We start from the raw sequence: 14,216 nt of genomic DNA on the forward strand, positions 1-14,216 counted from the left end.
CGTCAAAGCACATTTTTTGTTCTGGGTTGAAATACAATTCCCAATTTAGCAATTTCATAATTTAGTGGTTCCTGCTATATCAGAGCTATTTGAAATCTATCCCTAAAAGGGTATATAATATTCAAGGTGCACATTGGGTCATTCAGAATAACTTCACACACACCCGCTACTGTGTATTTCCAAGTCTAATTCTGTCACTAAACCCATACCTGTCACCCAGCGCCTAAATACTAGGCCTCAAATTTATATCCTGCTAAATCTCTCGTTACCGCTGTCCTGTTGTGGCTGGGAAAGTTATTTAGTGTCCGTCAAAGCACATTTTTTGTTCTGGGTTGAAATACAATTCCCAATTTAGCAATTTCATAATTTAGTGGTTTCTGCTATATCAGAGCTATTTGAAATCTATCCCTAAAAGGGTATATAATATTCAAGGTGCACATTGGGTCATTCAGAATAACTTCACACACACCCGCTACTGTGTATTTCTAAGTCTAATTCTGTCACTAAACCCATACCTGTCACCCAGCGCCTAAATACTAGGCCTCAAATTTATATCCTGCTAAATCTCTCGTTAACGCTGTCCTGTTGTGGCTGGGAAAGTTATTTAGTGTCCGTCAAAGCACATTTTTTGTTCTGGGTTTAAATACAATTCCCAATTTAACAATTTCATAATTTAGTGGTTTCTGCTATATCAGAGCTATTTGAAATCTATCCCTAAAAGGGTATATAATATTCAAGGTGCACATTGGGTCATTCAGAATAACTTCACACACACCCGCTACTGTGTATTTCCAAGTCTAATTCTGTCACTAAACCCATACCTGTCACCCAGCGCCTAAATACTAGGCCTCAAATTTATATCCTGCTAAATCTCTCGTTAACGCTGTCCTGTTGTGGCTGGGAAAGTTATTTAGTGTCCGTCAAAGCACATTTTTTGTTCTGGGTTGAAATACAATTCCCAATTTAGCAATTTCATAATTTAGTGGTTTCTGCTATATCAGAGCTATTTGAAATCTATCCCTAAAAGGGTATATAATATTCAAGGTGCACATTGGGTCATTCAGAATAACTTCACACACACCCGCTACTGTGTATTTCTAAGTCTAATTCTGTCACTAAACCCATACCTGTCACCCAGCGCCTAAATACTAGGCCTCAAATTTATATCCTGCTAAATCTCTCGTTAACGCTGTCCTGTTGTGGCTGGGAAAGTTATTTAGTGTCCGTCAAAGCACATTTTTTGTTCTGGGTTTAAATACAATTCCCAATTTAACAATTTCATAATTTAGTGGTTTCTGCTATATCAGAGCTATTTGAAATCTATCCCTAAAAGGGTATATAATATTCAAGGTGCACATTGGGTCATTCAGAATAACTTCACACACACCCGCTACTGTGTATTTCCAAGTCTAATTCTGTCACTAAACCCATACCTGTCACCCAGCGCCTAAATACTAGGCCTCAAATTTATATCCTGCTAAATCTCTCGTTAACGCTGTCCTGTTGTGGCTGGGAAAGTTATTTAGTGTCCGTCAAAGCACATTTTTTGTTCTGGGTTTAAATACAATTCCCAATTTAACAATTTCATAATTTAGTGGTTTCTGCTATATCAGAGCTATTTGAAATCTATCCCTAAAAGGGTATATAATATTCAAGGTGCACATTGGGTCATTCAGAATAACTTCACACACACCCGCTACTGTGTATTTCCAAGTCTAATTCTGTCACTAAACCCATACCTGTCACCCAGCGCCTAAATACTAGGCCTCAAATTTATATCCTGCTAAATCTCTCGTTAACGCTGTCCTGTTGTGGCTGGGAAAGTTATTTAGTGTCCGTCAAAGCACATTTTTTGTTCTGGGTTGAAATACAATTCCCAATTTAGCAATTTCATAATTTAGTGGTTTCTGCTATATCAGAGCCATTTGAAATCTATCCCTAAAAGGGTATATAATATTCAAGGTGCACATTGGGTCATTCAGAATAACTTCACACACACCCGCTACTGTGTATTTCCAAGTCTAATTCTGTCACTAAACCCATACCTGTCACCCAGCGCCTAAATACTAGTGTTGAGCGCGAATATTCGAATTACGAATTTTTTTCTCGAATATCGCAATTTCGAGATTTCGCGAATATTTAGAATATCGTTCTATATATTCGCGAATTCGAATATTCGTATTTTTTTTTTTTTATTATAATATTTTTTTTCTTTCCCACTTCTCTAAAGTTGTTCTTACCTGTCCTTTGGATTCCTGGCTTCCTGGCTGCTCCAGTCAGTGGCGTTTTCAACTTACTGCTATATTCCATATTAGCTAAATTACAATCTAATCTATATGTGTATTTTACGAAATTTCGCAAGTTGCGATGCGAGTAATATAACACGAAATAATCGCATGAAGATTTCAATTTAGCACTGCTATATTCCATATTCTAGCCTAATATGGAATATAGCTGTGCTAAGTTAGCACTGCTGTATTCCATACTAGGCTAGAATATGGAATATAGCAGTGCTAAGTTGAAATCTTCATGCGATTATTTCGTGTTATATTACTCGCATCGCAACTTGCGAAATTTGCAAATGTTCTTAATATTGCTCTAACTTCGTCTTTTAGAATATTACGAATATTCTAAAAGACGAAGTTAGAGCAATATTACGAAATTTCGTAAAATACACATATAGATTGTAATTTAGCTTATATAGTGCTATAATCCCTTTTTTTTCCTCTAATTTTTTTTGCCTCTTCTGAACTTAAGTTTTGTAAAATATGTACACTGTTAAAAAATATTACTATAGCAGTATATTAGCTTAAATACAATCTATGTGTATTTTACGAAATTTCGTAATATTGCTCTAACTTCGTCTTTTAGAAATTTCGTAATATTGCTCTAACTTCGTCTTTTAGAATATTCGTAATATTCTAAAAGACGAAGTTAGAGCAATATTAAGAACATTTGCAAAAGCCGAAATTGCGATGCGAGTAATATAATACGAAATAATCGCATGAAGATTTCAACTTAGCACTGCTATATTCCATATTCTAGCCTAGTATGGAATATAGCAGTGCTAACTTAGCACAGCTATATTCCATATTAGGCTAGAATATGGAATATAGCAGTGCTAAGTTGAAATCTTCATGCGATTATTTTGTAATTATATTACTCGCATCGCAATTTCGGCTTTTGCAAATGTTCTTAATATTGCTCTAACTTCGTCTTTTAGAATATTACGAATATTCTAAAAGACGAAGTTAGAGCAATATTACGAAATTTCGTAAAATACACATAGATTGTATTTAAGCTAATATACTGCTATAGTATTATTTTTTAATAGTGTACATAATTTACAAAACTTAAGTTCAGAAGAGGCAAAAAAAAATTAGAGGCAAAAAAAGGGATTATAGCAGTATATTAGCTAAATTACAATCTATATGTGTATTTTACGAAATTTCGTAATATTGCTCTAACTTCGTCTTTTAGAATATTCGTAATATTCTAAGAGACGAAGTTAGAGCAAATCACGAAATTTCGTAAAATACACATATTAGCCTAGCCATAGTCAATTAGCATAGGAACGTTGCCTTATACTATCAAGATAAATAATCGCAATACGCGAAAAAAAATAATTCGTATATTATTCGCGATAATTGGAATAATTACGAATATTCGATTTCGACGAATATAACACGAATATTCATTCGAATATTCGCGAAATATCGCGAAATCGAATATGGCACCTCCCGCTCATCACTACTAAATACTAGGCCTCAAATTTATATCCTGCTAAATCTCTCGTTAACGCTGTCCTGTTGTGGCTGGGAAAGTTATTTAGTGTCCGTCAAAGCACATTTTTTGTTCTGGGTTGAAATACAATTCCCAATTTAGCAATTTCATAATTTAGTGGTTTCTGCTATATCAGAGCTATTTGAAATCTATCCCTAAAAGGGTATATAATATTCAAGGTGCACATTGGGTCATTCAGAATAACTTCACACACACCCGCTACTGTGTATTTCTAAGTCTAATTCTGTCACTAAACCCATACCTGTCACCCAGCGCCTAAATACTAGGCCTCAAATTTATATCCTGCTAAATCTCTCGTTAACGCTGTCCTGTTGTGGCTGGGAAAGTTATTTAGTGTCCGTCAAAGCACATTTTTTGTTCTGGGTTTAAATACAATTCCCAATTTAACAATTTCATAATTTAGTGGTTTCTGCTATATCAGAGCTATTTGAAATCTATCCCTAAAAGGGTATATAATATTCAAGGTGCACATTGGGTCATTCAGAATAACTTCACACACACACGCTTCTGTGCATTTCCAAGTCTAATTCTGTCACTAAATCCATACCGGTCACCCAGCGCCTAAATACTAGGCCTCAAATGTATATCCCGCTGAATTTGAATACAATACATTGGGCCAAATAATATATTTGTTGTTGTGGTGAACCATAACAATGAGAAAAACATCTAGTAAGGGACGCGGACGTGGACATGGTCGTGGTGGTGTTAGTGGACCCTCTGGTGCTGGGAGAGGACGTGGCCGTTCTGCCACATCCACACGTCCTAGTGTACCAACTACCTCAGGTCCCAGTAGCCGCCAGAATTTACAGCGATATATGGTGGGGCCCAATGCCGTTCTAAGGATGGTAAGGCCTGAGCAGGTACAGGCATTAGTCAATTGGGTGGCCGACAGTGGATCCAGCACGTTCACATTATCTCCCACCCAGTCTTCTGCAGAAAGCGCACAGATGGCGCCTGAAAACCAACCCCATCAGTCTGTCACATCACCCCCATGCATACCAGGGAAACTGTCTCAGCCTCAAGTTATGCAGCAGTCTCTTATGCTGTTTGAAGACTCCGCTGGCAGGGTTTCCCAAGGGCATCCACCTAGCCCTTCCCCAGCGGTGAAAGACATAGAATGCACTGACGCACAACCACTTATGTTTCCTGATGATGAGGACATGGGAATACCACCTCAGCATGTCTCTGATGATGACGAAACACAGGTGCCAACTGCTGCGTCTTTCTGCAGTGTGCAGACTGAACAGGAGGTCAGGGATCAAGACTGGGTGGAAGACGATGCAGGGGACGATGAGGTCCTAGACCCCACATGGAATGAAGGTAGTGCCACTGACTTTCACAGTTCGGAGGAAGAGGCAGTGGTGAGACCGAGCCAACAGCGTAGCAAAAGAGGGAGCAGTGGGCAAAAGCAGAACACCCGCCGCCAAGAGACTCCGCCTGCTACTGACCGCCGCCATCTGGGACCGAGCACCCCAAAGGCAGCTTCAAGGAGTTCCCTGGCATGGCACTTCTTCAAACAATGTGCTGACGACAAGACCCGAGTGGTTTGCACGCTGTGCCATCAGAGCCTGAAGCGAGGCATTAACGTTCTGAACCTGAGCACAACCTGCATGACCAGGCACCTGCATGCAAAGCATGAACTGCAGTGGAGTAAACACCTTAAAACCAAGGAAGTCACTCAGGCTCCCCCTGCTACCTCTTCTGCTGCTGCCGCCTCGGCCTATTCTGCTGCTGCCGCCTCGGCCTCTTCCTCCGCCTCTGGAGGAACGTTGGCACCTGCCGCCCAGCAAACAGGGGATGTACCACCAACACCACCACCACCACCTCCGTCACCAAGCGTCTCAACCATGTCACACGCCAGCGTTCAGCTCTCCATCTCACAAACATTTGATAGAAAGCGTAAATTCCCACCTAGCCACCCTCGATCCCTGGCCCTGAATGCCAGCATTTCTAAACTACTGGCCTATGAAATGCTGTCATTTAGGCTGGTGGACACAGACAGCTTCAAACAGCTCATGTCGCTTGCTGTCCCACAGTATGTTGTTCCCAGCCGGCACTACTTCTCCAAGAGAGCCGTGCCTTCCCTGCACAACCAAGTATCCGATAAAATCAAGTGTGCACTGCGCAACGCCATCTGTGGCAAGGTCCACCTAACCACAGATACGTGGACCAGTAAGCACGGCCAGGGATGCTATATCTCCCTAACTGCACACTGGGTAAATGTAGTGGCAGCTGGGCCCCAGGCGGAGAGCTGTTTGGCGCACGTCCTTCCGCCGCCAAGGATCGCAGGGCAACATTCTTTGCCTCCTGTTGCCACCTCCTCCTTCTCGGCTTCCTCCTCCTCTTCTTCCACCTGCTCATCCAGTCAGCCACACACCTTCACCACCAACTTCAGCACAGCCCGGGGTAAACGTCAGCAGGCCATTCTGAAACTCATATGTTTGGGGGACAGGCCCCACACCGCACAGGAGTTGTGGCGGGGTATTGAACAACAGACCGACGAGTGGTTGCTGCCGGTGAGCCTCAAGCCCGGCCTGGTGGTGTGTGATAATGGGCGAAATCTCGTTGCAGCTCTGGGACTAGCCAATTTGACGCACATCCCTTGCTTGGCGCATGTGCTGAATTTGGTGGTGCAGAAGTTCATTCACAACTACCCCGACATGTCAGAGCTGCTGCATAAAGTGCGGGCCGTCTGTTCGCGCTTCCGGCGTTCACATCCTGCTGCTGCTCGCCTGTCTGCGCTACAGCGTAACTTCGGCCTTCCCGCTCACCGCCTCATATGCGACGTGCCCACCAGGTGGAACTCCACCTTGCACATGCTGGACAGACTGTGCGAGCAGCAGCAGGCCATAGTGGAGTTTCAGCTGCAGCACGCACGGGTCAGTCGCACTACAGAACAGCACCACTTCACCACCAATGACTGGGCCTCCATGCGAGACCTGTGTGCCCTGTTGCGCTGTTTCGAGTACTCCACCAACATGGCCAGTGGCGATGACACCGTTATCAGCGTTACAATACCACTTCTATGTCTCCTTGAGAAAACACTTAGGGCGATGATGGAAGAGGAGGTGGCCCAGGAGGAGGAGGAGGAGGAGGAGGAAGAGGGGTCATTTTTAGCACTTTCAGGCCAGTCTCTTCGAAGTGACTCAGAGGGAGGTTTTTGGCAACAGCAGAGGCCAGGTACAAATGTGGCCAGCCAGGGCCCACTACTGGAGGACGAGGAGGACGAGGATGAGGAGGAGGTGGAGGAGGATGAGGATGAAGCATGGTCACAGCGGGGTGGCACCCAACGCAGCTCGGGTCCATCACTGGTGCGTGGCTGGGGGGAAAGGCAGGACGATGACGATACGCCTCCCACAGAGGACAGCTTGTCCTTACCCCTGGGCAGCCTGGCACACATGAGCGACTACATGCTGCAGTGCCTGCGCAACGACAGCAGAGTTGCCCACATTTTAACCTGTGCGGACTACTGGGTTGCCACCCTGCTGGATCCACGCTACAAAGACAATGTGCCCACCTTACTTCCTGCACTGGAGCGTGATAGGAAGATGCGCGAGTACAAGCGCACGTTGGTAGACGCGCTACTGAGAGCATTCCCAAATGTCACAGGGGAACAAGTGGAAGCCCAAGGCCAAGGCAGAGGAGGAGCAAGAGGTCGCCAAGGCAGCTGTGTCACGGCCAGCTCCTCTGAGGGCAGGGTTAGCATGGCAGAGATGTGGAAAACTTTTGTCAACACGCCACAGCTAACTGCACCACCACCTGATACGCAACGTGTTAGCAGGAGGCAACATTTCACTAACATGGTGGAACAGTACGTGTGCACACCCCTCCACGTACTGACTGATGGTTCGGCCCCATTCAACTTCTGGGTCTCTAAATTGTCCACGTGGCCAGAGCTAGCCTTTTATGCCTTGGAGGTGCTGGCCTGCCCGGCAGCCAGCGTTTTGTCTGAACGTGTATTCAGCACGGCAGGGGGCGTCATTACAGACAAACGCAGCCGCCTGTCTACAGCCAATGTGGACAAGCTGACGTTCATAAAAATGAACCAGGCATGGATCCCACAGGACCTGTCCGTCCCTTGTCCAGATTAGACATTAACTACCTCCCCATAACCATATATTATTGGACTCCAGGGCACTTCCTCATTCAATCCTATTTTTATTTTCATTTTACCATTATATTGCGAGGCTACCCAAAGTTGAATGAACCTCTCCTCTGCCTGTGTGCTAGGCCTAAATATATGCCAATGGACTGTTGCAGTGGTGGCTGACATGAAGCCTGATTCTCTGCTATGACATGCAGACTAATTCTCTGCTGACATGAAGCCAGATTGTCTGTTACGGGACCTCTCTGCTCTGCCTGTGTGCTAGGCCTAAATATATGCCAATGGACTGTTGCAGTGGTGGGTGACGTGAAGCCTCATTCTCTGCTATGACATGCAGACTGATTCTCTGCTGACATGAAGCCAGATCGTCTGTTACGGGACCTCTCTGCTCTGCCTGTGTGCTAGGCCTAAATATATGCCAATGGACTGTTGCAGTGGTGGGTGACGTGAAGCCTCATTCTCTGCTATGACATGCAGACTGATTCTCTGCTGACATGAAGCCAGATTGTCTGTTACGGGACCTCTCTGCTCTGCCTGTGTGCTAGGCCTAAATATATGCCAATGGACTGTTGCAGTGGTGGGTGACGTGAAGCCTCATTCTCTGCTATGACATGCAGACTGATTCTCTGCTGTCATGAAGCCAGATTGTCTGTTACGGGACCTCTCTGCTCTGCCTGTGTGCTAGGCCTAAATATATGCCAATGGACTGTTGCAGTGGTGGGTGACGTGAAGCCTCATTCTCTGCTATGACATGCAGACTGATTCTCTGCTGACATGAAGCCAGATTGTCTGTTACGGGACCTCTCTGCTCTGCCTGTGTGCTAGGCCTAAATATATGCCAATGGACTGTTGCAGTGGTGGGTGACGTGAAGCCTCATTCTCTGCTATGACATGCAGACTGATTCTCTGCTGTCATGAAGCCAGATTGTCTGTTACGGGACCTCTCTGCTCTGCCTGTGTGCTAGGCCTAAATATATGCCAATGGACTGTTGCAGTGGTGGGTGACGTGAAGCCTCATTCTCTGCTATGACATGCAGACTGATTCTCTGCTGACATGAAGCCAGATTGTCTGTTACGGGACCTCTCTGCTCTGCCTGTGTGCTAGGCCTAAATATATGCCAATGGACTGTTGCAGTGGTGGGTGACGTGAAGCCTCATTCTCTGCTATGACATGCAGACTGATTCTCTGCTGTCATGAAGCCAGATTGTCTGTTACGGGACCTCTCTGCTCTGCCTGTGTGCTAGGCCTAAATATATGCCAATGGACTGTTGCAGTGGTGGGTGACGTGAAGCCTCATTCTCTGCTATGACATGCAGACTGATTCTCTGCTGACATGAAGCCAGATTGTCTGTTACGGGACCTCTCTGCTCTGCCTGTGTGCTAGGCCTAAATATATGCCAATGGACTGTTGCAGTGGTGGGTGACGTGAAGCCTCATTCTCTGCTATGACATGCAGACTGATTCTCTGCTGTCATGAAGCCAGATTGTCTGTTACGGGACCTCTCTGCTCTGCCTGTGTGCTAGGCCTAAATATATGCCAATGGACTGTTGCAGTGGTGGGTGACGTGAAGCCTCATTCTCTGCTATGACATGCAGACTGATTCTCTGCTGACATGAAGCCAGATTGTCTGTTACGGGACCTCTCTGCTCTGCCTGTGTGCTAGGCCTAAATATATGCCAATGGACTGTTGCAGTGGTGGGTGACGTGAAGCCTCATTCTCTGCTATGACATGCAGACTGATTCTCTGCTGACATGAAGCCAGATCGTCTGTTACGGGACCTCTCTCCTCTGCCTGGGTGCTGGGCCTAAATTTATGACAATGGACTGTTGCAGTGGTGGCTGACGTGAAGCCTGATTCTCTGCTATGACATGCAGACTGATTCTCTGCTGACATGAAGCCAGATCCTCTGTTACGGGACCTCTCTCCTCTGCCTGGGTGCTGGGCCTAAATTTATGAAAATGGACTCTTACAGTGGTGGGTGACGTGAAGCCTGATTCTCTGCTATGACATGAAGACTGATTCTCTGCTGACATGAAGCCAGATTGTCTGTTACGGGACCTCTCTCCTCTGCCTGGGTGCCGGGGCCTAAATATCTGAGAATGGACTGTTCCAGTGGTGGGTGACGGGAAGCCAGATTCTCTGCTATGGAACCTCTCTCCAATTGATTTTGGTTAATTTTTATTTATTTAATTTTTATTTTAATTAATTTCCCTATCCACATTTGTTTGCAGGGGATTTACCTACATGTTGCTGCCTTTTGCAGCCCTCTAGCCCTTTCCTGGGCTGTTTTACAGCCGTTTTAGTGCCGAAAAGTTCGGGTCCCCATTGACTTCAATGGGGTTCGGGTTCGGGACGAAGTTCGGATCGGGTTCGGATCCCGAACCCGAACATTTCCGGGATGTTCGGCCGAACTTCTCGAACCCGAACATCCAGGTGTTCGCTCAACTCTATTTGGGAACAACATGGGGAGCATGTCTCGATCAATCTTGGACTCCCAAATGGCTCCTGGGAGCCATGTTATCCGAGTAGTACGCCACTGTTACAGACTGACAATAATACGCAGAAAACCTGAAAAATTGTTAAGAAACATTCTTTCCTGTATATTTACTTGTATGTAAAGTGCAAGTACTGCCAAAAATTACAAGGAAGAGGTACTCCGATACAACCTGTATATCACATAATGGAGGGCCTCATTCACATTGTGGTACAATAGCTCAGGTAGTGAGACTCATAAAGCCTATGCACTAAGTGAAAGGGCTGACAAAAATTACAAGGAACCGGCACTCCAAAACACCCTTTGTTACGCATAATGGAGGGCATCATACACAACCTTAAAAAATTATGATTGATTGCCTGCTGGTGACCCTCAAAAACATTTGGAGCAAGGGCCTGCTGATCTGATCATCTAAAACATTAGGGGCGAGGGCCTACTGCCGCATTGGTGACTCTAGATAGCCTCTGGGCGATTGCACGTTCCCGTGATGGCGACAATCCATTTGGATGTCTGCCCTATCAACTTTCAATGTTCTTTTCTGTGCCTACCATGGTGATCACGGGTAACGGGGAATCAGGGTTTGATGCCGGAGAGGGAGCCTGAGAAAGGGCTACCACATCCAAGGGAGGTCAATGGCTGAAATCTGATTGGCTGTTGTTGCCTTGCCCCTTTTGTTTCCTAATTGTCAACCACCCAGAGAGGGTGGGACAAGTTATTAAAGCACAAGCGTCCAAGAAAGGTGTTCTGGTTCTGATCAGTGGTCAGGTAGGTTGATACACTGCTCCAAATTAGATAGATAGATAGATACGTGCATGTACGGCGAGAGAAATAACACTGACACTCTATATAAGGTCAAATCATAACTCTAATTTAGTAGGTGGGGGCTTCACATTATATACCCTCCATATAAGTGGGAGTTGTGGGCTCACATGATTGTTTTTTTAGCAAGAAGGAATGTAAACAGGAAATAAGTTTAAGGCATATGTACAGATAGAATTCCTGACAGTTTCAAGTTTTTGCTGCAAATAATTTCAATCATAAAATGCATACTGGGGGTTGTCTCTCGGACAGACACCTTTTTGTAAGTGACAAGCAAGTGTCCATTATATTCCATAACAGTCCCCCCTTGGATTCTTTATTGTAGAACTTTCCCTGCCTAGTGAACCCCTGGAAATACCATTCGCAATAGGTGTATGTGGGTAGACTCCCGGTTAATCGAACTTATGATAGGGAAAGATGAATCCCAGGATACTATTTCGGTACAACATCGTAATTGGTGGGGGAACTTGTGTTGAATTCTTTGGTTTCCATTTCTTCTTCACCATATAGCAGCATGATGGGCTGTTCAGTAGTTGAAGTCACAATTTTTTCACATATTTTTCGGACACAGGGTACAATGCAACATAACACTACTGACATTAATACTAGCATCAAGACTATCACCATACCTATCTGGATGAGGAAGGATTTCCAATTTTTTAACCATCCAAAGTACTTATCTCATGGGTCTGTTATCCCTGAGTTACGTTTTAATTCCTCTGAGAGGTTAGTAAGCTTGTTTATTGCTTCAGTAGGTGCAGCAAGTTTCCCTAATCATTTTACAAACTCCCCCAGTCTCAGCTAGGATCATATCTAGGGCCTTCCTGTTCTGAAAGGCCACAGCAGAAGTAGCCTCTAACTGTTCTGCAATTCCTTTTAGGGCATCACGGGTGTAGTTTACAAATCTTTGCTGATTATAATATATGTAGTTTATCCAGTCGATGTTCTTGTTGATTGTCACTATTGGGAGTATGGATTCAAATCCAGCTGCCACCTGATCTCTGGCCTTAAACTCATTGGGGACCCCCCTTGGGACTCCTATTGTGTCTATATACACATGTGGATCAAAGCTCCCCTGTGGGGAGGCCTCCCTTTTTGATCTCCCTAAATAGGTTTTTTGAGTATACCCTCTAACTGTGGGGTCATCTTCTAGTATGTGAAGGGGCATTATGGCTTTCGCTAGGGCGCATTCACCAGACCAATTGCCTTCTAACCTAGTTCTTATTTTTCCATCTCCACAGATCCAATAGATGTCTCCCAAAGATACCCTCTGATTCTGTGTTTCAGTGGACAGGTTGCTGTAGGATGAGCAGTACCCTCTGTGAAGTTGCCCACGAATCTCTGATTGCTAGGGTTGAAGTAACAGGTGTAGTTACAGGGGTATTTGGGTATGCCTTCACCTGGTTTGGTTTTTTTTTACTACCAAGGGGTATTTCCTCTTCCACTTTTCACAGGCAGAGCCATTCACGCTAGTGTTGGTGTATAGGCTGAGGAAGCAGCTTTCAGTCTCAGGAGGCAGATGCAAGGGCACTGTGCCTAGGTGTGGGCGTGTCCCCCTGCATATGTAACAGTTCGTCCTATTGTGTGTGTCAGCATTGTATTTCATCCATTCTAACTACAGATTGGTGTCAGAAAATCCTGTCTCGGCGGCCATCATATCTTCAAAGCTGGGATCTGCTATGGCTTTAATTTGCCTAAGGGAGGTAGTGTAGGGTTTTGACGGACCCTTCTCTATCTTTGTGAGATTATGTAGGTCTTTCAGGTGGAACATGCTGATGTCCCCAGCAGTTAGTCCCATCCAGGTGCCTATAAGGTATGTCCCTGCATCATTGGGGCTGGGGTTTTCTATTGTGAGGGTAAGTGGCATGTTGGAGCCTGTCTTTTTGTCTCGGGCACTCTGAGGTCTGTATCCCCATGGGTCACCCGTGTTCCACCCAACTGCTCCCCACGAGTTGCACTGTTCCCCATACTGGTTATCAGTGACACAGATGTATGTGGATCTCTGGCTGCCCGTTTGGTACATGCTACATTGCCACACTGACATTAGGCACAATACTAGACTCCAGTAATCGAATTTGAAGGCAGCCATGTGAGTACTGGAGCAATTAAACCAGAAAGTGGTCAATATGTAGCTATCCTTCTCTTTTTGTTGGGTGATGGCCACTTGTCCTCCTGTCTTTGGAAGATTCTGTGTATATGTGACCGTGTAGGTGTAGACAAAAAGTAGCAGAGCGATAACTGTTGCAAATGGCATCATGCAGATTCAGCGGTGGTTTCCTCAATATCTGGAGCTGGCACTTGTATTCTTTTGCAGTGTGATGCATGGATCCAGTTAGGTCTCCCTTCGAATTTTACAGAAGCTGGGGTGGTCAGCAGCACCTGGTAAGGTCCCTCGTATCATGGTTCGAGGGTGCTTCTGATATGCTCCTTGACCACCACCCACTCTCCAAGTTTCAGAGTGGGGCTTCCTTCTAGGGAGTTACGATCTGAAATGGAAGAGAAAACTTGTGCATGTATGTTAGACAATTGTTTACTCAGAGCTATCACATATTTGGCAACAGATTCATAATGCATTTGCAACTGTTGCGGGAAATACTGTCACGTTCTTGGCCCTATCTCAAATAGGATCTTGTATGGTGTCAGTTTGTTTGGAAGCCTTGGTGTGGGCCTAACTGAAAAGAGTGCTATAGGCAAGCACTGAACCCAATTGAGCCCTGTCTCCCTGGTCATCTTCAACATTTTTTACTTCAACACCCTTTTCAATCTTTTAACTTTGCCGCTGCTTTGGGGCCTGTAGGGGTTGTGATACTCCAGGTGCGACCCTACCATTTCCCAGACTTCTTGGGTTAATTTGGCAGTGAATGCTGGGCCCTGATCACTCTCAATGGCCTCAGGTACTCTGAACCTACAGACAAGCGCCTGCCTCCGTTTTTTAGCAGTAGTAGTTAGTTGCTGTCTGATTTCGGAAGGGGTAGGCTTCTGGCCACCCAG

Source organism: Bufo gargarizans, chromosome 1, assembly GCF_014858855.1.
Source record: "Bufo gargarizans isolate SCDJY-AF-19 chromosome 1, ASM1485885v1, whole genome shotgun sequence".
Classification (NCBI taxonomy): Eukaryota; Metazoa; Chordata; class Amphibia; order Anura; family Bufonidae; genus Bufo; species Bufo gargarizans.